The sequence below is a fragment of the Salmo salar genome, chromosome 27 (genome assembly GCF_965601325.2).
Source record: "Salmo salar chromosome 27, fSalSal1, whole genome shotgun sequence".
NCBI lineage: Eukaryota > Metazoa > Chordata > Actinopteri > Salmoniformes > Salmonidae > Salmo > Salmo salar.
Genome location: NC_138317.1, coordinates 27,945,813 through 27,970,285, shown reverse-complemented (window position 1 = coordinate 27,970,285; position 24,473 = coordinate 27,945,813). Strand labels below are relative to the sequence as shown.

Genomic DNA, 24,473 nt, shown 5'->3' with positions numbered 1-24,473 from the left:
CACAGACAGACAGATATACACACAGACAAACAGACAGACAGACACACCCAGACATACAGAGACAGAATCACTTTTATAATCATTGGCCAGTACAGAGAATTAAATAAAACCACAAGTCCAAATCCCTATCTCCATCCATGGCTAATTAACGAAAGGGACAATTTTAGCTAAGGATAACAACAACAAAAAATTACAATTATTCTCCCAGTGACATTTGGCTTCTGAGGTGATGCGATTGGTCTGAAGTCAAATCTAAACTGGCTTCCCTTAACACTTTTTTTGGTGTGCCAGGACCATACACAGCTGAGCTCAGCTCACTCAGTTTAGCTAAATGTTTTCAAGGGAGGCCAAATGCTTGCTGGCTTCCCTTGCATTCAATGCTACGTGCGGCAAAAAGTCACTATTTTTGACCAGACAGCATCAGATAGATGGCTACACATACGGAGACAGAGGGGAGCTGTTTCGTTCGCTCGGATGCTTTCTCGGGTGAGATACATTCAGCCTCTAGCAAATTGAAGGAAATGAATGAAACACAGAGACAAAAGACAAATAATTTTGTTCATTTTTTTCTTGGTACATTTTTCGGGGAAGTCTGGCTTCCCTTGGCATACATGAACACCCACCACTGGTATTGCCGCGCATTCCAAACTGTGTCAGACATGCGTGTGTCCTGTTCTGGACTGTTCAGCAGGAGTGTGGGTTGCTAAGAGGTATCTCAAAAACAAACATGTCCATAACAGAGCACTATGTTATTTTTGTAGGTATCCACAAGTTTGCGCCTATACTGGAAATAACTGGGGAAATGGGCTGGGAACCCTGTGGGGTGAGATGGAAGGCGTGCATGGTGAGACTTTGGAATAGACTGTTGGATATGCCAATTGCCAGAATAGCCAGCAAAGTTTTTCAATAGAAACAGGCCAGTTGGGACCAGTGGGCCGGCCAGGGAATTAATTGTATCCTCTATTGTCCTTTCTACCACGATATACGTTTGCCCTTATTCCAGAAAGCCCACCAGATATACCCTGGCATTATGTGGCAGAGCGATGAGGAGAAAATGAAATGTTTTTGTGGAATTTTTAGATAAAGCCTGGAATAAAAGAAAAGGGTGCCCTATAATTAAGCAATACAAATATTTAGCCCCAGATATATAGTAAAGGGCATGTATGTATATAGATTGTGTGTAGGCCTGTCTCACAATTGAATCTTCTCTTTGTAACAGACCGGGTTCATTTTACTGCTCTAAGGTTTTTATTACTACTTGTACAACCTGATCTATTGTCATGTATTGATGCATGTTTCATTCTTTATGTGGTGCTCATTGCACACAACAGAATAACTATCATTGTAAATGTTTGTTTGTGTGTCAATTAGTCCAGTACTTTGGTGCGAACTGGCGATTTGAAAATAAAATGTCATTCATTCATTCACAGACACAATCAATGGGGTATTAATCTAGGGGCAGCATGGGGAGGTGGACAGATGCATGTAAACCCCCTCAGCTCCATTAGCAACAGGGTGATTTATTAAAACTAGCTGTGTGTGTGTGTGTGTGTGTGTGTGTGTGTGTGTGTGTGTGTGTGTGTGTGTGTGTGTGTGTGTGTGTGTGTGTGTGTGTGTTAATACTGGCTAGACCGGCAGGCTGCACACATGGCTGGGGATGGGAACTGATGATTTGAGATCAGGATGTGGCTGGATGGGGGTGCAGGGCTAGCTGAAACAGTGGTATAGGAGTGGGGTGGTGCATAACTCCACCAGGGTCTGTCCCTTCTCACCCCACCCTGTCTGATACAGATCGAGAGGGATGGAGGAGTGGAGAAGGATGTTGGGAGGACAGCATTAGAGGAGTGAGAGGAGAGGAGGAGGGTGTTGGGAGGACAGCATTAGAGGAGTGAGAGGAGGGGAGGAGGGTGTTGGGAGGACAGCATTAGAGGAGTGAGAGGATAGGAGAGGAGGAGGGTGTTGGGAGGACAGCATTAGAGGAGTGAGAGGAGAGTATGAGGATGTTGGGAGGACAGCAATAGAGGAGTGAGAGGATAGGAAAGGAGGATGTTGGGAGGACAGCATTAGAGTGAGAGAAGAGGAGGAGGGTGTTGGGAGGACAGCATTAGAGGAGTGAGAGGAGAGGAGGAGGGTGTTGGGAGGACAGCAATAGAGGAGTGAGAGGAGGAGGATGTTGGGAGGACAGCATTAGAGGAGTGAGAGGAGGAGGATGTTGGGAGGACAGCATTAGAGGAGTGAGAGGAGGAGGATGTTGGGAGGACAGCATTAGAGTGAGAGGAGAAGAGAGGATATTGGGAGGACAGCATTAGAGGAGTGAGAGGAGAGGAGGAGGATGTTGGGAGGACAGCATTAGAGTGAGAGGAGAAGAGAGGAGGAGGATGTTGGGGGGACAGCATTAGAGGAGTGAGAAGAGAGGAGGAGGATGTTGGGAGGACAGCATTAGAGGAGTGAGAGGAGAGGAGGAGGATGTTGGGAGGACAGCATTAGAGGAGTGAGAGGATAGGAGAGGAGGATGTTGGGAGGACAGCATTAGAGGAGTGAGAAGATAGGAGAGGAGGATGTTGGGAGGACAGCATTAGAGTGAGAGAAGAGGAGGAGGGTGTTGGGAGGACAGCATTAGAGGAGTGAGAGGAGAGGAGGAGGATGTTGGGAGGACAGCAATAGAGGAGTGAGGAGGATAGCATTAGAGTGAGAGGAGAGGAGGAGGGTGTTGGGAGGACAGCATTAGAGGAGTGAGAGGAGAGGAGGAGGGTGTTGGGAGGACAGCATTAGAGGAGTGAGAGGAGGAGGATGTTGGGAGGACAGCATTAGAGGAGTGAGAGGAGGAGGATGTTGGGAGGACAGCATTAGAGGAGTGAGAGGAGGAGGATGTTGGGAGGACAGCATTAGAGTGAGAGGAGAAGAGAGGATATTGGGAGGACAGCATTAGAGGAGTGAGAGGAGAGGAGGAGGATGTTGGGAGGACAGCATTAGAGTGAGTGGAGAGGAGAGGAGGAGGATGTTGGGAGGACAGCATTAGAGTGAGAGGAGAAGAGAGGAGGAGGATGTTGGGGGGACAGCATTAGAGGAGTGAGAGGAGAGGAGGAGGATGTTGGGAGGACAGCATTAGAGGAGTGAGAGGAGAGGAGGAGGATGTTGGGAGGACAGCATTAGAGGAGTGAGAGGATAGGAGAGGAGGATGTTGGGAGGACAGCATTAGAGGAGTGAGAAGATAGGAGAGGAGGATGTTGGGAGGACAGCGTTAGAGGATTGAGAGGACAGCATTAGAGGATTGAGAGGATAGGAGAGGAGGATGTTGGGAGGACAGCGATAGAGTGAGAGGAGAGGAGGGTGGTGGATGGTAGGCAGGCATTAGGACTGCTGCTCTGCTTACGCTGCGGTTGACCATTGCAGCAGCACCATTTATCAGACAGGCCTCCACAGAGCTCCATGGGCTAGGAATCTATAATGCAGACTCCTGATCTAGTCCCAGAAACGAACTCTCCCTTATACCAGTCCTTTGTCTGGAGGGATCTGTCTGTCTGTGTATTTCTGTCTGTCTGTCTATTCTTTCTGACTATCAATTTATCTTTCTGCCCCTCCCCCCTTTCTTTCTCCATCTCTCCCTTCCCCCCTCCAGATTAGGCCTGGGCAAATGCAACATGACTCAACGGACATAAAGATATGGTAAAATATGGGCCAGCACTCAGAGAACAGATCTGTAGAGAAAGCACGGGAGGAGGATCAGAGACAGCAACAACATGTCTGTTTAAATCACTGGTCTGTACATCTGCAATGTCTGGCAAAATATATAATTAAAATGGTAGCTACACAGAAAGAAATCCCACTGTACGTCATGAATTTAAATATTTTAAACATAGGACATCGATAGAGCATAGGATAGATATTGTAGGGTAGGATATAGAGAGGATCATGTAGTTGTGGGTATAATGTAGATGTGCTATAGGGAACTGCAGCACATGATATGAGTTTAGGTGAAATTATATTCTAGAGAGAGAAATAACAGAACAGACTGAGTGAACCAACTGTGTGCATCAGAGCAGCAAATATAGAGCTGTTGGCAAATCTGTTGAAAGTCACAGAGGGCTTCGACTGGAATCTGAATAGAAATGAGCCAATTAGCAGGCAGTGTGTGTGTGTGTGTGTGTGTGTGTGTGTGTGTGTGTGTGTGTGTGTGTGTGTGTGTGTGTGTGTGACGTTTCTGTCTGCAGACACGGTTGACACTTCCAAGGTGCCCAACATCTCACCACTGCTAATCTGGTGTAGAGTAGAGAAAGAAAGGCCCTCAGTTTTATTATCCACACTGGTGGCTCTTAGAGTGTCTGACAGATCACACAAACACACCCTCGTCACGCATTTTTTATTCTTTTTTATTTGACCTTTATTTAACTAGGCAAGTTAGTTAAAAACAAATTCTTATTTTCAATGACAGCCTAGGAACAGTGGGTTAACTGCCTTGTTCAGGGGCAGAACGACAGATTTTTACCTTGTCAGCTCGGGGATTCGATCTTGCAACCATTTAGTTACTAATCCAACACTCTAACCACTAGGCTACCTGCCGCCCCGAGCTGCACGCACGCACGCACGCACACACACACACACACACACACACACACACACACACACACACACACACACACACACACACACACACACACACACACACACACACACACACACACACACACACACACACACACACACACACACACACACACACACACACACACACACACACACACACTTCACCCTGCTCCTCTCCGTTCATGTGGTTCCGTTTCTGTTCCATATTATTCCCTACTCTGAGTGTTTGGCCTATGTATCCACTAGAGAGTTTAGCCTGAGTACCTATAGTGGCCAATTAAAACCCCAGCCTCCATTAGAGTCAATTAGCTCTCAATCTCCCGCTTCATTTCCCTTGTTAAACCATCAACCCCTGGACACTTCACACAATTTACACAGTGCTGGTTAGAGTGGTAGCAACATTTACTATCATACTGCACTTCAACGCTACATCATGATGTTAATTAATGCTACTATAATCCCCTTGTATTCATGTCAGGGTTTCCATTAGCTGGTAATAGCCGGCTTTTGGCCGATAAAAAAAATGAAAAGCCAATAAATAAAATTGGCAACGGACAATTGTCCGGGAGAATAAGAAAATATCCCAAGCAAAATAATGCTTTTTAGCCTATACACATTGATAGACTGGTCATGCTTATCGGTTCATTTGTATCATTTGGTGGAATTAAATTGGCACGTATGTACAGTATATTCGTTATGCATCTTATTTATCACACGCGTACAGCATGCAGATACAGAGCCTTTGGGCGTAAAATCTGTCAGACAGTGCAAGAGCTGCTGGAAGGGAGGCTTCATCAGCGCGTTACACACCACTTTGCAACGAGCTGGAGGCAGTACGCGTTTTGAAAAGATCTACTTCATTGTTTGAAACCTGAAAGTTTTAATACATATTATGGAGGCATGTCTTACCTTGTTTCAAAGCAGCCTAGCCAAATCAGACCATATCCATAGAGGCAATTATTTTATATCAACTTTGTCCAGTAGCCAAAGGCACAATCCTAGTCATATTAGCAACCCATGCTAGTTGTTGCATATTAGATCTCCCCTCTTTCTAAATTTCTAATGGATATTTTCATCTCTGTCACATGAATCCGCTAGCATGTGCGGTGCCCTTTTGACAACGGTGTTTTCCTGCTAATTGCATTATGGAAATAACATTTGCGTGTAGCCTACTGCCTTGTGCGCATTGCTGAGCTTTATGATGTGAAGAAATAATAGTTCATCAACATTTGAAGATAAATGCTCTGATCTGTTGCATCAGCCTTGTTAATGTAACCTAGGCTTACTGCAGGGCTTGACATTAACTTTGTCCTTCAGACAAGTGGGACTGATTTTTTACTTGTCCAATAGATACAAATACTTGTCCGAAACTGAAGATTCTGTAGTAGTAAAGAAATGACTTGACAGATGCGAGTTGATATTTATTGTTCTTTTTGTAATAACAGTGAACAACTCCTAACTCCCCAACAATATGGAAACTATAACAAACTGAATCTGAATACAATAAAGTACATCAGTGAATTCATTGACATTGTCCCTTGTGGGGCAGAATTGATTAATTACTGTATAATACTGAATAGAATAATAACCTATGCCAGGCTAATTAAAGCTGCTGGTTGCCATAGTGCCTTACATAGATAAAGAGATACATCTCTAAAACGTAGAGATCAAAATGTTCTTCCTGCAACACCGCCAAATTGACAATAGAAAAGGCAGGGGACCCCACTTGGAAAAAATGATATTCCCTTTACGCTGGCTGTGTTCACATTCTATGTCCTCCAGGCTGTCCCAACACAAAATAGTAACATGAAAGCAAGTTCTCATAGTGTAAACATTTCTTAATTGACACTAAACGGTTGTATTCTATAACCACTTAATTTGTTTGATACAATTACAATTTCAATTTCAGGCCCAAATTTACCCTACATGGCGCTAAACTCATACAATACCACAGAGCTGATAAAAAAATTGTAGGGCTTCCACTATTTGTCACATTGATTACTCTAGTCTAGAAGTTAGAGAAAGGAATCCCATTGGGCAATGAATGGAGGAACGTATAATGCCCCAACCAGCAGACTGAGTGACCAATCGCGTTCACGTTGTTATGCTGCGTTACGCAATCCCTTCTCAAAGGCAGGGTATGAGTCGAGAAACCTGCATATCTTCCTCAAAAGTACATGTCACCATTCCAAAGTTATACGATATTAAAGAGAACAAGTTAATTATCTCACATCTCTGAAAATATTTGTAATATTGTACTTGTTGACGAAATTCATGCTAATGTTGGGTTTTTGAGTTAGCGCCCAATTGACTCCTATTCACTCCTTGAAGGAGAGCTCTACTTGTCCCAGAATCGCCCAGAATGCACCGCATGGCCCATTGACCGTTAACTAGGATTCCAAAGGAGTTTCCCCAGCTCCCCAAAAGTATCTCTGGTTAGACGTTTCGCGAGCCGATGCTAAATAGCGTTAGCGCAATAACAATAGTCAATTGCGCTAACGCAAGTTATCCTGTTAGGGCTAGGGGGCAGTATTGACACGGCTGGATAAAAAAACGTACCCGATTTAATCTGGTTACTACTCCTGCCCAGTAACTAGAATATGCATATAATTATTAGCTTTGGATAGAAAACACCCTAAAGTTTCTAAAACTGTTTGAATGGTGTCTGTGAGTATAACAGAACTCATATGGCAGGCCAAAACCTGAGAAGATTCCATGCAGGAAGTGGCCTGTCTGACAAATTGTGTTTCATCTTGGCTCTTTTTATTGAAGACTGAGGATCTTTGCAATAACGTGACACTTCCTACGGCTCCCATAGGCTCTCAGAGCCTGGGAAAAAGCTGAACGATATCGAGGCAGCCTCTGGCTGAAACACATTATCGCTTTTGGCAAGTGGCCGATCAGAGTACTATGGGCTTAGGCGCGTGCCCGAGTCGACCGAATGCTTTATTTTCTTTCGTCTTTCTACCTAAACGCAGATTCCCGGTCGGAATATTATCGCTTTTTTATGAGAAAAATGGCATAAAAATTGATTTTAAACAGCGGTTGACATGCTTCGAAGTACGGTAATGGAATATTTAGAATGTTTTTGTCACAAATTGCGCCATGCTCGTCACCCTTATTTACCCTTTCGGATAGTGTCTTGAACGCTCGAACAAAACGCCGCTGTTTGGATATAACTATGGATTATTTTGAACCAAACCAACATTTGTTATTGAAGTAGAAGTCCTGGGAGTGCATTCTGACGAAGACGACTTTGATGAGTGCTAAACTTGCTGGGTGTCTAAATAGCTAGCCCTGTGATGCCGGGCTATCTACTGAGAATATTGCAAAATGTGCTTTCACCGAAAAGGTATTTTAAAATCGGACATATCGAGTGCATAGAGGAGTTCTGTATCTATAATTCTTAAAATAATTGTTATGCTTTTTGTGAACGTTTATCGTGAGTAATTTAGTAAATTCACCGGCAGTGTTCGGTGGGAATGCTAGTCACATGCTAATGTAAAAAGCTGTTTTTTTATATAAATATGAACTTGATTGAACAAAACATGCATGTATTGTATAACATAATGTCCTAGGGTTGTCATCTGATGAAGATCATCAAAGGTTAGTGCTGCATTTAGCTGTGGTTTGGGTTTATGTGACATTATATGCTAGCTTGAAAAATGGGTGTCTGATTATTTCTGGCTGGGTACTCTGCTGACATAATCGAATGTTTTTCTTTCGTTGTAAAGCCTTTTTGAAATCGGACAGTGTGGTTAGATTAACGAGAGTCTTGTCTTTAAAATGGTGTAAAATAGTCATATGTTTGAAAAATTGAAGTTTTTGCATTTTTGAGGTTTTTGAATAACGCGCCACGGGATTACACTGGCTGTTACGTAGGTGGGACGATTTGGTGCCACCTACCCTAGAGAGGTTATCAACTACCTTCAAACTACACGCAAACATAAAAATGTTATCCACGAGTTCATCTGAATGTGGGGTAGTAAATAAAGGGCTTCAATTCCAAAATACCAAACTATCCCTGCATAGCTAGCATTAGCTGATATATGTAGCCAGTTGGTGGCTAATTGACTGGCAAGTAATGTTAGCCTGCCTTCTATGCTAACGTTAGCTAGCTAACTTGGGTGTATATATAGCCAGCCTGTGAACCTATTAGTCGGTTACGGGTTACTAAAATCAACAATCGCTCAAACAGGTTCTATTTTGGTGAACTTACGTATCTGCAATACAGGGGAAATCCTGACACGTTGAGCAGTACATGACATCTCCCTCTGTGTCGACATATTGAACCCATGGAAACGTACAGGTCGAAATGAAGTTTCCTATCCTTTTTCCTCGTATGCTGCCTTTTTAGCAGGTGGTTCAAGGTTTGGTAGTGGTGGTGGACGATGGGGTGCTTTCCTGGTGCCGGGCCAGCTTTCGGTGCTTGTTGAAACATTTTTTATTAGACAGCTATCTACCGCTCTCCATCTCCTAGAGAGAACACCGGCAAGAGAGAGTAGGCTGCATACATTTGAAAACGGAGGTAAAACCGCGGGCACACACACGGGACACGTGACGAAAGAGAGACTTCAGACGAACCACTCCAACTCCCAGCTCAATTCATTTCGCCATATCTCTGTAGGCTACTTGAAGCGTACTGATAGATAGACAAGTGTCTCCGTGCAGAGATTGGGAGTTGACAGTGCACAACACATCGCATCCTTAGGACACTTTGATCAGATCTAACATATGTTATTTTTACTTGTCCATTCGGAGAGACTTAGTCTAGATTTTCCTTGTCCGGCAATTTTGTCCCTAGGCAAGCGGACAAGCATTAAAGTCCAGCCCTGCCTACTGTTTGAGTGAATTTGGAATCTATCGTCCCAGTATCCGTTTGGAATAGGCCATTTCTTTCTCGACAAGTTGACCAATAGAATAGGTAAACTTTTCTACTATGGGGGATAGTAGATTGACATAGGCTAATGATTTTGCTGTTCGTTACTTGTCTTGTTGGCTGAGGAAAAGTAAATGTGCACAGTTATTTTAACATCTTCAAAGTGCACATCAGAATTTGGTCAGAAGGACCGGCACATTGGTGCATCCTCGACTTACACGTTCTGTTAATATGAACTACCATAATCTAAATGTGATTTCTGTCATTCTGAACACCATGGGTGGACGCCCTAATCAGGTTACGCACCCAATGCCTATGGGTCTGGTAAATTTCTCAAATGTCCGGTAAATTAAAATGCTGCATGTCAAATATCTGACGCCACATTTTTCTAATGGAAACCCTGATTCATGGACATTACATATGATTTATAAACGTATTTGAGTAAAATAATAAAGGTTTGTTTTGTCATTCAAATTATGGGAAAGCTTAATAAACCAATTAGGCACATTTGGGACTTCTTGATAAAACATTATGAATATATATGTAATTGTTCATTGGATCAGTCTAAAACTTTGCACATACACTGCTCCCATCTAGTGGCCAGAATCTAAATTGCACCTGGGCTAGAATAATACATTATGTAAATTCTCTTGGAATTTTTTTTTAAATAACATGTTTTACTAGATCTAATGTGTTATATTCTCCTATATTAATTTCCTATTTCCACAAACGTCAAAGTCTTTCCTTTCAAATGGTATCAAGAATATGCATATCCTTGCTTCAGGTCCTGAAGTTAGATTTGGGTATGTCATTTTAGGCGAAAATTGAAAAAAAGGGTCGGATCCTTAAGCGGTTTTAAAAACGTTGCGCTTCACTGAACAGCAGCTGCAGGTGGCTCTACTCTCATTTTCAGCTAGGCCTCTTGTGGGTGAAGGAATTCAAATAATGAATTCAACACATCATTAAAAACAGATTATAGAAGCAGCAGTAGCTGAGAATTTTATTGTGGCATTATAAACAAATGAACAAAGTAATTTGATAAATGATATTGTATTTGCCATAAGCTCTTAGCTGTTTCAGGGGCTGTTACTAACTCCCTTACTTGACAGCCAAAACATGGAGCAAAACATTTATCCCTTGATGAGGAACTAAGAGTACCACAGGGCTGTAGAGGAGATTGCATGTCTTTGTAAGCTGCTTGCCCTCCAGAAAACATGTGTAATCATCCCTAGATTTGTATAAGACTACATATTTGGAGAATTATGTAAAACGTTAAGATTTCCTAGAAACGTCTAGAGTGCTTATCTGTCTATGAATGAATCCTTGGAGGGATCAACAAGAAAACAAACACACACACTCAGACTGACTCATGCACACTTATACACACAAACACGTGCGCGCACACACACAGCTCCAATCATGCCCTCCTCTCCGTCCCCAGTGACAGCACAGTATTGATTAAGTTCTATACACAGAGAGCCCAACTGCTGTGCTGCATATTCCACATTAGGATTTCTTGAGGAGAGGAGCTCAACTCATTCAGGAGGAGAGGAGCTCAACTCATTCAGGAGGAGAGGAGCTCAACTCATTCAGGAGGAGAGGAGCTCAACTCATTCAGGAGGAGAGGAGCTCAACTCATACAGGAGGAGAGGAGCTCAACTCATACAGGAGGAGAGGAGCTCAACTCATACAGGAGGAGAGGAGCTCAACTCATACAGGATGAGAGGAGCTCAACTCATACAGGATGAGAGGAGCTCAACTCATACAGGTAAACAGGATGAGAGGAGCTCAACTCATACAGGTAAACAGGATGAGAGGAGCTCAACTCATACAGGTAAACAGGATGAGAGGAGCTCAACTCATACAGGATGAGAGGAGCTCAACTCATACAGGTAAACAGGATGAGAGGAGCTCAACTCATACAGGTAAACAGGATGAGAGGAGGCTCAACTCATACAGGTAAACAGGATGATAGATGCATTCCAACACTAGTCTCTTCCTGTCAACACAACAGGCTCTCTGCACTCGCATGTATGCACGCACACAGGTATTTCAGAGGAATTCCTCCAAGGTTAAATAATCTAAGGACGAGCCAGGAGGAGGGTCTTTAAATAAACCAAACAGGGGGGCTGTAGAGCAGGGAAGACAGTGGGCCAAAGCAGGACAGGGGGTCTGAGTCCAGGAAAGAGGCTGTGGACTGAGGCGTGGGCCAGACCATGGGCGGGAGGCAGAGGGGCCCTGGCCAGGCGAAAGGAAGCTCTACAGTATTCCTGAAGAGACTAAAAATAACCACACAGTAAACAGTCCTCCCGGGAGTAGCTCTAGAGGACAGAGTGTGTGTGTGTGTGTGTGTGTGTGTGTGTGTGTCTGTGTGTACACGTTTTCCTATACTTCTGAGTACCAGAAGTCCTCACAAGAATTGTAAACCAACAACTATTCAGAGAAGTGAGGACATTTTGCCGGTCCTCACTTGTAAAAAGGCTATTTTAGGTTTAGGGGTTAGGGTTATGGGTTAAGGTTAGGATAAGGGTTAGGTTTAGAATTAGGGTTAGTTGTTAATGGTTAAGGTTAAGGATGTAGGATTTTGAATGGGAATCAATTGTTTGGTCCCCAAAAAGTCCTCACAAGTATGTGTGAGAGTGAGTGAGAGAGGTATGGTATGGGATGTAGCTTGTCAGATGTCAGGGCCAGTAGTTTGGGGAGCGGCTCATCTGGACAAAGAGGCCCCAGGGAGGGGTGCTGTTCGCTGGGTGGATGACCCCACATCTACCCCACTATCCCAAAGCCCTGGGGAGGTGGGAGGAATGTAGCGAAGCACTGACAAAGAGATCCACCACGACCCTGCTATTCTCAGTTATAACAGCTGTGTGTGTGTGTGTGTGTGTGTGTGTGTGTGTGTGTGTGTACACTTTCACATGCTCAAGTCAAAGGGTAAAGGAATGGATGCAGCAGCAGTCCATGTTATGCAACGGTGGTAAGGTAAAGATATTAGCCACCACTGAGACAGATGAGTTCACTAAGTTCAGCCCCAGGATAGATTTCATGGGGAAAGTCAGATATAATGATCCATATTATCTGTCTTATTACCTCTGTAATGCTGCAGTTCACAGGCACACACCATTACGCTGGTGTAATCTAACATAATATAAACCAGGTGCTCAGGCAAGGGTCTCTCTCTCTTTCTCTCGCTCCAACTCTATCCATCTGTCTGTCTGTATTTCTTTCTGTCCTTTATTTTTCTCTCTCCCCCCTTCTATCTCTCTCTGTCTCCATGATGACTGACAGCCACTCTCCTCCTATCATAAAGAGGTAATGTCAGCCTGCTGCTGAGTTTAACACTTTCTGTGGACACATGACACTATTGTGATGACACTATTGTGATGACACTATTGTGATGACACTGGGCCTCCATGCCCCATTTGCCCACTGTCTCAAGAGATAAATCAATTTCTAAGTCAGTGAAGGATTATGATAGCTAGCTACATGCTAGTCTCCTTGGTGCCCCAAATGGGTCACTGTTACCAGTCTGTCTGGTGCAGAAGTAAGGCTACGTAACTGTGTGTGTGTGTGTTCATGTCCAACAGTATCCTTTAAATACTTTCCCCTTGATTAAGGAATTCACTAGGGATTTTTCTAGTTAATTATAAGGCCTGAGTCTTTGTCTAGACAAGGGAGAGTTAATTCCCTTTGTTTTGTGGACTTGTCATGTAAGCCACCCTGTCCTGTGTGTGTACGTACTTCAAAATGTCCCTGTCACTGTCATTGTTTTTGCTGAGAGACTTCTCTACCACCACACGTTGTTCACTATTTGTTTTAGTCTCTGTAACTATATCCTTCTCCGGGCACCAAGTTACAAAAAGCTTATAGGCGTTTCAAGTTGTCGGCGCCGCGTCAGAGCTTTGAAAGGACGGTTTTTTTGGGTTCCCATTGTTTGTGGTCGGAGATTATGAGGCCATTCTAGGTGGGATCCCAGCCAGCTAGGACTAGCAGCTTCCTTCACACACACACACACACACACACAACGTTACTCTCAGCTCAGGCAGGCAGACTTTTTATAGTGTCTTTCTCGCTCTCCAGACTTTCACGTTTTTCCACACAGAGAAATGAGACACATTCCTTTAGAAACGGCTCATCACGGTTTTGCAGGAAAGTGACCTACAGTAGAATCTGCCAGTGAATAATTTTCACTATGCTTTAATATGGGGAAAAGTCATAATATTCACAGAAAATCTGATAAATAAATATTGAAGGTTACTTTAGCGACAGCACTGGCATACAAGTCCAACTTAATTTCATTAAATTCGTTTTTACGTATACATCCCTCCCATGTTGCTTTCAATAAAAATAAGTCATGGCCCGGGAATGCTTTGAAGCCTTTCTAGCTCCCAACAGGTAGAGACTCAGCCACAGTAGATATAAAAACCTGCTACAGTACCACTGTTTGATGTAAACTGCTTTGAGAGAGAGACAGAGAGAGACACGAGAGAGACAGGGGCAGAGAGAGACAGAGAGAGACAGAGAGAGACAGAGAGAGACAGAGAGAGACAGAGAATGAAAGCGAGTCCCCATGCGGCCTCCTCGTCTCCTACTCATTTTTAAAAAACATACTGTATGGAGGAACTCAGTCCTGCCTCCCATCACTCTGCACTCACCTGTCTAGTTCTATACAGCAAGTTATTCAAGATGGTTGGGATTCAGCCAAAGAGCCTCCACCTATAGCACCATGGACATACTATATATTGTTTCACAGGAAATGAAACAGAAGGGAAGTATAAAAATAACAGACCTGAAACTACTGTGGTAATGAAACTACTGTAGTAGCACCAGCAGCTTGAAACACATGATATTTCCCAAATGGCACCCTATTCCCTACTTTTGAAGCAAGTAGTGCACTATATATGAAATAGGGGCCTACTTCCCAAATGGCACCCTATTTGAACCCCTTCTGAACAGATTCTACAATGCTGTTGTTTTTACTACACACTATTTGTTAATTTAATATAACTGATGTAAGACCCTATTAAAACATGCAACGGGCAAAGAAAACACATTACAGTTAGTTGCCATTCACTTGCAGCCATCACAGACTAATATTTTCATAAATAATGAATGAACTCGCTGGCTATCGTTCAGCAAGATGATTCAATCAAGACATCTCTATTCCTGGTTCTGCCTCTATTCTCTATCTATATTCTGCTGACCTCTAACATGCTGCGTGCGCAGGTTGATTTTGTCCTCCTACACCAGACACCATCAGGACACACAGGTTGATTTTGTCCTCCTACACCAGACACCATCAGGACACACAGGTTGATTTTGTCCTCCTACACCAGACACCATCAGGACACACAGGTTGATTTTGTCCTCCTACACCAGACACCATCAGGACACACAGGTTGATTTTGTCCTCCTACACCAGACACCATCAGGACATGCAGGTTGATTTTGTCCTCCTACACCAGACACCATCAGGACATGCAGGTTGATTTTGTCCTCCTACACCAGACACCATCAGGACATGCAGGTTGATTTTGTCCTCCTACACCAGACGCCATCAGGACACGCAGGTTGATTTTGTCCTCCTACACCAGACACCATCAGGACACACAGGTTGATTTTGTCCTCCTACACCAGACACCATCAGGACACACAGGTTGATTTTGTCCTCCTACACCAGACACCATCAGGACACACAGGTTGATTTTGTCCTCCTACACCAGACACCATCAGGACACGCAGGTTGATTTTGTCCTCCTACACCAGACACCATCAGGACATGCAGGTTGATTTTGTCCTCCTACACCAGACACCATCAGGACACGCAGGTTGATTTTGTCCTCCTACACCAGACACCATCAGGACACGCAGGTTGATTTTGTCCTCCTACACCAGACACCATCAGGACACACAGGTTGATTTTGTCCTCCTACACCAGACACCATCAGGACACACAGGTTGATTTTGTCCTCCTACACCAGACGCCATCAGGACATGCAGGTTGATTTTGTCCGTCCACACAAGACGCCATCAGGACACGCAGGTTAAAATATAAAAACGAACTCTGAACCAACTATATTAATTTGGGGACAGGTCGAAACGCATGAAACATTCATGGTAATTTAGCTAGCTTGCTTGCTCTTTCTAGCTAATTTGTCTTGGGATATAGACATTGGTTTGTTATTTTACCTGAAATGCACAAGGTCCTTTTATCCACAGATAAAAGGGTAAACCTAGTTAGTTTCTAGTAATCTCTCCTCCTTCAGGCTTCTTCTTCTTCTTTGGGCTTCATATGGCGGTTGGCAACCAACTTTAAGGTGCATTACCACCACCAACTGGACTGGAGTGTGGACCTCAGTTCAGCTTTCAATCACCCACGTGGGTATATGCTCCTAAAAACCAATGAGGAGATGGGAGAGGCGGGACTTGCATCAAGCGTAAAAAATAGCCCATGTTCTATTTTAGCGCCTGGCTATGCAGACGCTCGTTGATGCACGAGAGCAGTTTGGACGAAATGATTGAATAACGTGTATGTGTACATTTATTTTGCAACGCTCACACGTGTAACGCAAGCGGTGTGGTTAGCATGTAACAAGCCTTAATAATATCTAATATGGGGGCCTGCCAGGTGGCACAGCGTTCTAAGGCACTGTGTTGCAGTGCTGATGCATCACTACAGCCTCGGGTTCATGTCACAGCCGGGCCGTGACCAGGAGACCCATGAGGCGGCGCACAATTGGCCCAGCATCGTCCGGGTTAGGGAAGGGTTTGGCCGGCCGGGATCTCCTTGTCTCAATCTGCTCTAGCGACTCCTTGTGGCGGGCCGGGCACCTGCAAGCGGACTTCGTTCGTCAGTTGGGTGGCGTTTCCTCTGACACATTGGTGTGACTGGCTTCCGGGTTAAGCCAGCAGTGAGTCAAGAAGCAGTGCGGCTTGGCAGGGTCGTGTTTCGGAGGAAGCATGGCTCTCGACCTTCGCCTTTCCCGAGTCCGTAGGGGAATTGCAGCGATGAGACACGACTGGAACTACCAATTGGATACAACGAAATTGGGGTAAAAGTTGAAAAAAATGATAAAAAGAATATCTAATATGTCTCTCTAGGGACATTAAACCTGAGTGAAGCATCATGTTCAAGGAGGGATAGACAGCATTGGTTTAACACTTGAAGATCTGGCTTGGTGATACTCCCAGAACACGGGTGTTAAATTCCACACACACACCTACCTCTTGCTATCAGTCCGGCGGGCTAGGCTCGTGTCACAGTAATAGGCTGTACAGATGACAAGGCACACAGGAGCCTTGGATGGAGTTATGACCACAGTAAACAAAGCCTTGAGGTGTGGCCCTGCAGAGGATAATATGAGATACACACACAATCACTGATGATGGATTCACAGCAGCCTTGTACATTTTTTGGGGTACTCAAAGAATAAACATTACGACAACAGAAATGCTGTAAGTGACATTGAACATCTCTCACCGAGTTACAGTATGCCTAGTTCACACAGAGGAGAAAGGAACGAGGCATTAATCGAAATCAATAGGAGACTGAAAAGTGTGGTTGGCCGTTTCCAAAAGTCAAAGAGGATCCTTTCAAAAAGACCGAGCAGTGCCAATGTTATCTATCATAATGGTTGCTTTTTAAAGTCACACAGCTGTCAGATACAGTATGTAGGGATTGCAAGTGTGTACGTGTGACTGTCTGAACTGTGTGTGTGTACTGCTGTGGCTGTGTGACTAACAAGACCCCAGCTGTTGCAGACGCCACAGCAGCGAGTAACACGCACGCACACAGAAAGCCTACTGGGAAAGCTATGGGTACTGCTGCTCATCTCCCATAATCCTTTACTCCACCAACACCACAGCTGCCAAGGATATCCCAGGGGTTGACATGCCCCAGACGTCTCTCTCTGATGTTCCATACAGTACACAACGTTAAGTTAAACTGAACTCCACACAGTACAGATAGGAAGTCAACATTTAAATATATTGTAAATATCACATTTTAAATCTGACAAACAGGAATAGGAAAAAGTAGCTACACTGTTTTCTATCAAGCATGAACTATTCGATTGGACGACAGCGAAAGAAAAGTGTTGCCGTGTAACTTCCCATCTCTCTCCCCCCATTCTCTCTCTCTCCCTTTCCCTCTCTCCAAGATGAGGGACCCTACCGTGACACTGAGTGCCCTGCTGGCACACAAGGCCGCCACGCCAACCTGTCCATCCATCACCTAGCAACCCCATCACCCATGGAGACAGAGAAAAGAAGGATGAACTGACAGACTGAACAGACCTTAACCTCCCGTCCTCGCCAAGAGCCTGACAGACACATAGCCCTGTCAATACTATGTGATTATTCAAGGTGAGAGTTATAGCCAGACAGTCAGTCAATAAGATGCCTATAGAAGAGAGATGGATCGATTGCCATGAGGTACAAGCTATTCATCACACAATCACTATACAAGACAAGAACTGCAATTTGCTGGGCCTATTCACAAACAGACTCCCATCTGGAGCTCGCTCTCTCTGGATAAGAGCAAAATGGGACAATCTAACAATGGGGTGGAGGCTTTGTGAAACAGGTTGAGAGACTGACCATGATGGGAGGAGAGAGCAGATGAGGGGTGTGGTGGTCTGAGGGGGATATGAATCAGGACAAGCATATACTGTAAGCTAAAGGAGTGAGACATTCCAAAACACCCAGCACAGATCTATAGAGTATAACATAGAACCTGCATAGTTTTTGAGTTAAAGTTCTTTTTCACAGTTGTGGTTGAAAACATCCTAAAATACACTCTATGTACACACACAAAAGTATGCGGACACCCCTTTAAATTAGTGGATTCGTCCATTTCAGCCATTGCTGACAGGTGTATCAAGCACACAGCCATGCAAACTCCAGAGACAAAAATTGGCAGTAGAATGGTGACTTTCAACGTGGCACTGTCATAGGATGCTACCGTTCCAACAAGTCAGTTTGTCAAATTTATGCCCTGCTAGAGCTTCCCTGGTCAACTGTAAGTGTGTTATTGTGAAGTGGAAAGATCTAGGAGCAACAACGGCTCAGCTGCAAAGTGGTAGGACACACAAGCTCACAGAACGGGACCAACGAGTGCTGGAGCGCGTAGCACATAAACATTGTTTTTCTTCGGGTTGCAACACTCACTACAGAGTTCCAAACTGCCTCTGGAAGCAACGTCAGCACAATAACTGTTCGTCGGGAGCTTCATGAATGGGTTTCCATGGCCGAGCAGCCGCACACAAGCCTAAGATCACCATGTGCAAGGCCAAGCGATGGTTGGAGTGGTGTAAAGCTTGCCGCCATTGGACAGTGGAAATGCGTTCACTGCAGTGATGAACCACATTTCACCGTCTGACAGTCCGACAGACAAAACTGAGTTTGGAGAACGCTACCTGCCCGAATGCATAGTGCCAACTGTAAAGTTTGGTGGAGGAATAATGGTCTGGGGCTGTTTTTCATGGTTCGGGTTAGGCCCCTTAGTTCCAGTGAAGGGAAATCTTAACGCTACAGCATACAATTTCATTCTAGACAATTCTGTGCTTCCAACTTTGTGGCAACAGTTTGGGGAAGGCCCTTTCCTGTTTCAGCATGACAATGCCCCCTTGCACAAATCAAGGACCATACAGAAAATGGTTTGTCGAGATCGGTATGGAAGAACTTGACTGGCCTGCACAGAGCCCTGACCTCAACCCCATCGAACACCTTTGGGATGAATTGAAACGCAGACTGCAAGCCAGGCCTAATCATCCAACATCCGTGCCCGAAGCAAGTCTCCACAGCAATGTTCCAACATCTAGTGGAAAGCATTACCAGAAGAGTGGAGGCTGTTTTAGCAACAATGTTCCAACATCTAGTGGAAAGCATTACCAGAAGAGTGGAGGCTGTTTTAGCAACAATGTTCCAACATCTAGTGGAAAGCATTACCAGAAGAGTGGAGGCTGTTATAGCAACAATGTTCCAACATCTAGTGGAAAGCATTACCAGAAGAGTGGAGGCTGTTATAGCAACAATGTTCCAACATCTAGTGGAAAGCATTACCAGAAGAGTGGAGGCTGTTATAGCAACAATGTTCCAACATCTAGTGGAAAGCATTACCAGAAGAGTGGAGGCTGTTATAGCAACAATGTTCCAACATCTAGTGGAAAGCATTACCAGAAGAGTGGAGGCTGTTATAGGAACAATGTTCCAACATCTAGTGGAAAGCATTACCAGAAGAGTGGAGGCTGTTTTAGCAACAATGTTCCAACATCTAGTGGAAAGCATTACCAGAAGAGTGGAGGCTGTTTTAGCAACAATGTTCCAACATCTAGTGGAAAGCATTACCAGAAGAGTGGAGGCTGTTATAGCAACAATGTTCCAACATCTAGTGGAAAGCATTACCAGAAGAGTGGAGGCTGTTATAGCAACAATGTTCCAACATCTAGTGGAAAGCATTACCAGAAGAGTGGAGGCTGTTATAGCAACAATGTTCCAACATCTAGTGGAAAGCATTACCAGAAGAGTGGAGGCTGTTATAGCAACAATGTTCCAACATCTAGTGGAAAGCATTACCAGAAGAGTGGGAGGCTGTTATAGCAACAATGTTCCAACATCTAGTGGAAAGCATTACCAGAAGAGTGGAGGCTGTTATAGCAACAATGTTCCAACATCTAGTGGAAAGCATTACCAGAAGAGTGGAGGCTGTTATAGCAACAATGTTCCAACATCTAGTGGAAAGCATTACCAGAAGGGTGGAGGCTGTTATAGCAACAATGTTCCAACATCTAGTGGAAAGCATTACCAGAAGGGTGGAGGCTGTTATAGCAGCAAAGACTGGACCAACTCCATATTAATGCCCATGATTTTGGAATGAGACGTTCGAGGAGCAGGTGCCCACATACACTACATGACTAAAAGCATCTCGAAATGGTTGACAGCTTTATTTTAATCCAGCCCTCATCAGCTGCTGTCAGTGTTTTCGTAACATTAAACATGAAAACTGGAGCTGTGTAAAAGAGGACAGGGGAGCTGCCAAAAAAGGTTTTGCTCATGACATCAACTGAAGTGCCTGGAATCTTACTGATCCTCAGTGTGAGTGTCACAACATCCCTGATGAGTGAAAGCCAGATGAATATGTCCCTTCTACACGCAGAGTGATGGACGGACGGACATGCACACAGTGTGCCCGAAATATTACTGGATAGTGCTGTTTCACATACCCAAGCACGTGTTGCAGAGACAGCAGTGGAGGTCTAAGGTCTCTTGCTGTCCTTATCCAATCATCATGCAGCAAGTTTGATTACAACTGGATTTCCTCTACTCACTTCCTGTCCAAGTAGTTCCCATTGGATCCTTTCCTGCCATCTTCATCATAACCTTTCTTCCTGAATGATCATGTGTTCCCATACAATAACAGTCCCATTCCCTAACATTCCCATTCCCTATTAACAAAACAAATGCTTTCTGTCGGATACCTAATCATGAACCTCAACCCTCATACTGTCTCCTCTCTCTCTTGTTTTCTTCTTAATTCTCCTCCCTCGTCTTTCTGTTTCACATCTCCTTTTAATTCCAATAATCTGTCTCTCCTGTTACGAAAGAAAGAACAGAAAATCCTTCCCTATTCCCAGTGTTTAGTCATGCATTGCATTATAGATGATTAAACTACCACCCTTCTCCCTTCTAAAGGGCAGTGAACTTGAAAAGAATGCACAACACACTAGAATGCACTAGAATGTTCTAAAATACACCATTCTTTAGTTTTGGCCTGAGCTTTCCTCTCCAGTCGTTCAGTATTCTGAGGAGGTTTCCTGGCCCTGCTTGAGTTCAGAACCTTTTTGTTGCTGCTCACTGCAGCACAGTCCCTCCTTGCTGCGTGCCTCCTCTTTTTCAATATCCCCCTCTTCTCTTTTCTAATCTCTCTTCTTCCAGCACTCCCTCCATCTCAAGTCCTGAGAGATTGCCAGCATTATCACAAGACACACACATCTTTCATTCCACTACATTTCCTTTCCACTCCACACTCCCCCTCCCCTCTCAGATGGTTGGTTGATGTATGTGTTTGATAAATACATTCCTATATTCTTACATAGTTGGTTAAATGTTAAAAGGGCTTTTGTGACCAAGGACGAATCATTTTTAGGGGGGTATTTTTCTAAATGTGAAGAACCTAGCTCACACTCAACTATGGAGAATTTTTATCTAGTACTCTTGTATAACATTAACCATGTTTCCATACAGTTTTTATGCGAGTAAAGTCATATCGTATAAAAAAATTTATGACAGCTGTGATGGCAACAGAAAGTTTGTGTAATTGAATAAATGCCAACAGATAATTTGTTCATTTGACCCGGTGTCTGTAAAATGAATTATGCGAGAAATGACGGTGGAAACACCTTTATGCACAAATATTGAAATAATAACCATCATATTGAAATCAATTTTGATTCACGTGATGATATGATGAGTGGTCCTCCCACTAAGACTCGGGAAACCATGCAGTTTCTTAGGCTACAGATTAAATAAATTATGAACTTCACAGGGAGGTGAAAGAGCAAGGTGATGAGCTTCACAGGGAGGTGAAAGAGCAAGGTGATGAGCTTGATGCTCCTTCACAATAAATATCCAGGGTCTTATTCTGGTGACATGATGATCGATGCTTGACTGCCGCTTGATACAAATACAAAATATAAATACTCTTATCCATAATAATCTCATCGTCTAGATAAGGATACAGTGCATTCGGAATGTATTCAGACCCCGTAACTTTTTCCACATTTTCTTACGTTACAGCCTTATATTAAAATTGATTAAAATGGATTTCCCCTTCAATCTACACACAACACCACATAATGACAAAGCAAAAACAGGTTTAGACATTTTTGCACATTTCTATATATACAAAAAAAATGAAATATCACATTTACATAAGTATTCAGACCCTTTACTCAATACTTTGTTGAAGCACCTTTGGCAGCGATTACAGACTCAAGTCTTCTTGGGTATGACTCTACAAACTTGGCACACCTGTATTTGGGGAGTTTCAACCATTCTTCTCTACAGATCCTCTCAAGCTCTGTCATGTTGGATGGGGTGCGTTGCTGCACAGCTATTTTCAGGTCTCTCCAGAGATGTTCGATCATGTTCAAGTCCAGGCTCTGGCTGGTCCAATCAAGGACATTCAGAGACTTGTCCCGAAGCCCCTCCTGCGTTGTCTTGGCTGTGTGCTTAGGGTTGTTGTCCTGTTGGAAGGTGAACCTTCACCCTAGTCTGAGGTCCTGAGCACTCTGGAGCAGGTTTTACTCAAAAATGTCTCTGTACTTTTCTCCGTTTATCTTTCCTTTGATCCTGACTAATCTCCCAGTCCCTACCGCTGAAAAACGTCCCCACAGCATGATGCTGCCACCACCATGCTTCCCTGTAGGGATGGTGCCAGGTTTCCACCGGACGTGACGCTTGGCATTCAGGCCAAAGAGTTCAATCTTGGTTTCATTAGGCCAGAGAATCTTGTTTCTCACTGTCTGAGAGTCTTTAGGTGCCTTATGGCAAACTCCAAGCGAGCTGTCATGTGCCTTTTACTGAGGAGTGGCTTCCGTCTGGCCACTCTACCATAAAGGCCTGATTGGTAGAGTGCTGCAGAGATGGTTGTCCTTCTGGAAGGTTCTCTCATCGCCACAGAAGAACTCGAGCTCTGTCACCTTCCTGACCAAGGCCCTTCTCCCTCGTTTGCTCAGTTTGGCCGGGCGGCCAGCTCTGAGAGTCTTGGTGGTTCCAAACGTCTTCCATTTAAGAATGATGCAGGCCACTGTGTTCTTGGGGACTTTCAATGCTGCAGAACTGTTTTGGTACCCTTCCCCAGATCTGTGACTCGACACAATCCGTGTCTTGGAGCTCTACGGACAATTCCTTCGACCTCATGTCTTGGTATTGCTCTGACATGCACTATCAACTGTGGGACCTTATATAGACAGGTGTGTGCCTTTCCAAATCATGTTGAATCAATTGAATTTACCACAAGTGGACTCCAATCAAGTTGTAGAAACATCTCAAGGATGATCAATGGAAACAGAATGAACCTAAGCTCAATTTCGAGTCTCATAGCAAAGGGCCTGAATACTTATGTAAATAAGGTATTTCTGTTTTTGCTTTGTCCTTATGGGGTATTGTGTGTAGATTGATAAATAATGTAAAAAAATTTAATTTAGGATAAGGCGGTAATGTAACAAAATGTGGAAAAAGTGAAGGGGTCTGAATACTTTTCGAATGCAGTGTATATAAAATATTTTTCTTATGTCCGCTTGTTCATGTTGCAATTTGTCTCATCTCCTTCGCTCCTTCCCATTTACACCAGAGACCTGTATATAATGACGAGATGGCACGTCTTCACCCTAACAATGGGAGTCGTCGTCCCAAAGGCGGGAAAGCAAGCGACAAGTTTAGGTCCAAAATAAGCCCATAGCAATGCATTGGCCTTATTTTGAACAGATGATAGCGCTTCGCTTCTTCCTCTATGGTTCACACACACACACACCAAGCCCCTCCCCCTGCCTCTCACGCCAACAAAGTTGAGAGATCACATCGTCTTTGCTGACAAGCGGTTTCAACTCGCTATTTGGATTTGAGGTTTGGTCCAACAGAACAGGTCATATGGACACCACAACACATGGAGACACTATTTTACTGTAATAGACAAGAAGTTCACTTTTTTTAATGACAGCCGTTTTATGTCTCAACTACTCAAATTGCGTGCAGAGCAGACACTATTAAAACAAGAGCATTACTGAACATTGATTCTGGAAAATGAATGTTCAGTTTGTCTCGCGCAGCATTGAGATGCCGCTAGCAGCATTTTAGACAAAGACTGTTAAACTAGCTATATAGTCTGTGTTTTATAAATGTGCAATAAGCATAAAAACACAATTATATAAGGAATTGGAAACTCGTTCTCATTCTGAGAAATAAGGTAGGCCACTTGATTTCAACATCTGAACAAAGTGGACTGGCTAGCATG

The 24,473-nt window shown here is 43.9% G+C and overlaps 1 protein-coding gene across 6 annotated transcripts in view; it reads right to left on the bottom strand.

The window, feature by feature from the left end:
* The window catches only part of LOC106588814 (phosphoprotein associated with glycosphingolipid-enriched microdomains 1), a 101,629-nt gene that overhangs the window by 50,912 nt on the left and 26,244 nt on the right, over positions 1–24,473 (bottom strand). The window contains exon 1 of one of the 6 annotated variants that reach the window (XM_082970200.1): positions 16,685–16,967. The exons of 4 other annotated variants lie outside the window; for them this stretch is intronic. The gene's annotated coding sequence lies outside the window, so the exon portion shown is untranslated. Of the gene's footprint in view, positions 1–16,684; positions 16,968–24,473 lie in introns of those variants that run through there. One more of the 6 variants, XM_082970199.1, reaches the window with a different exon arrangement.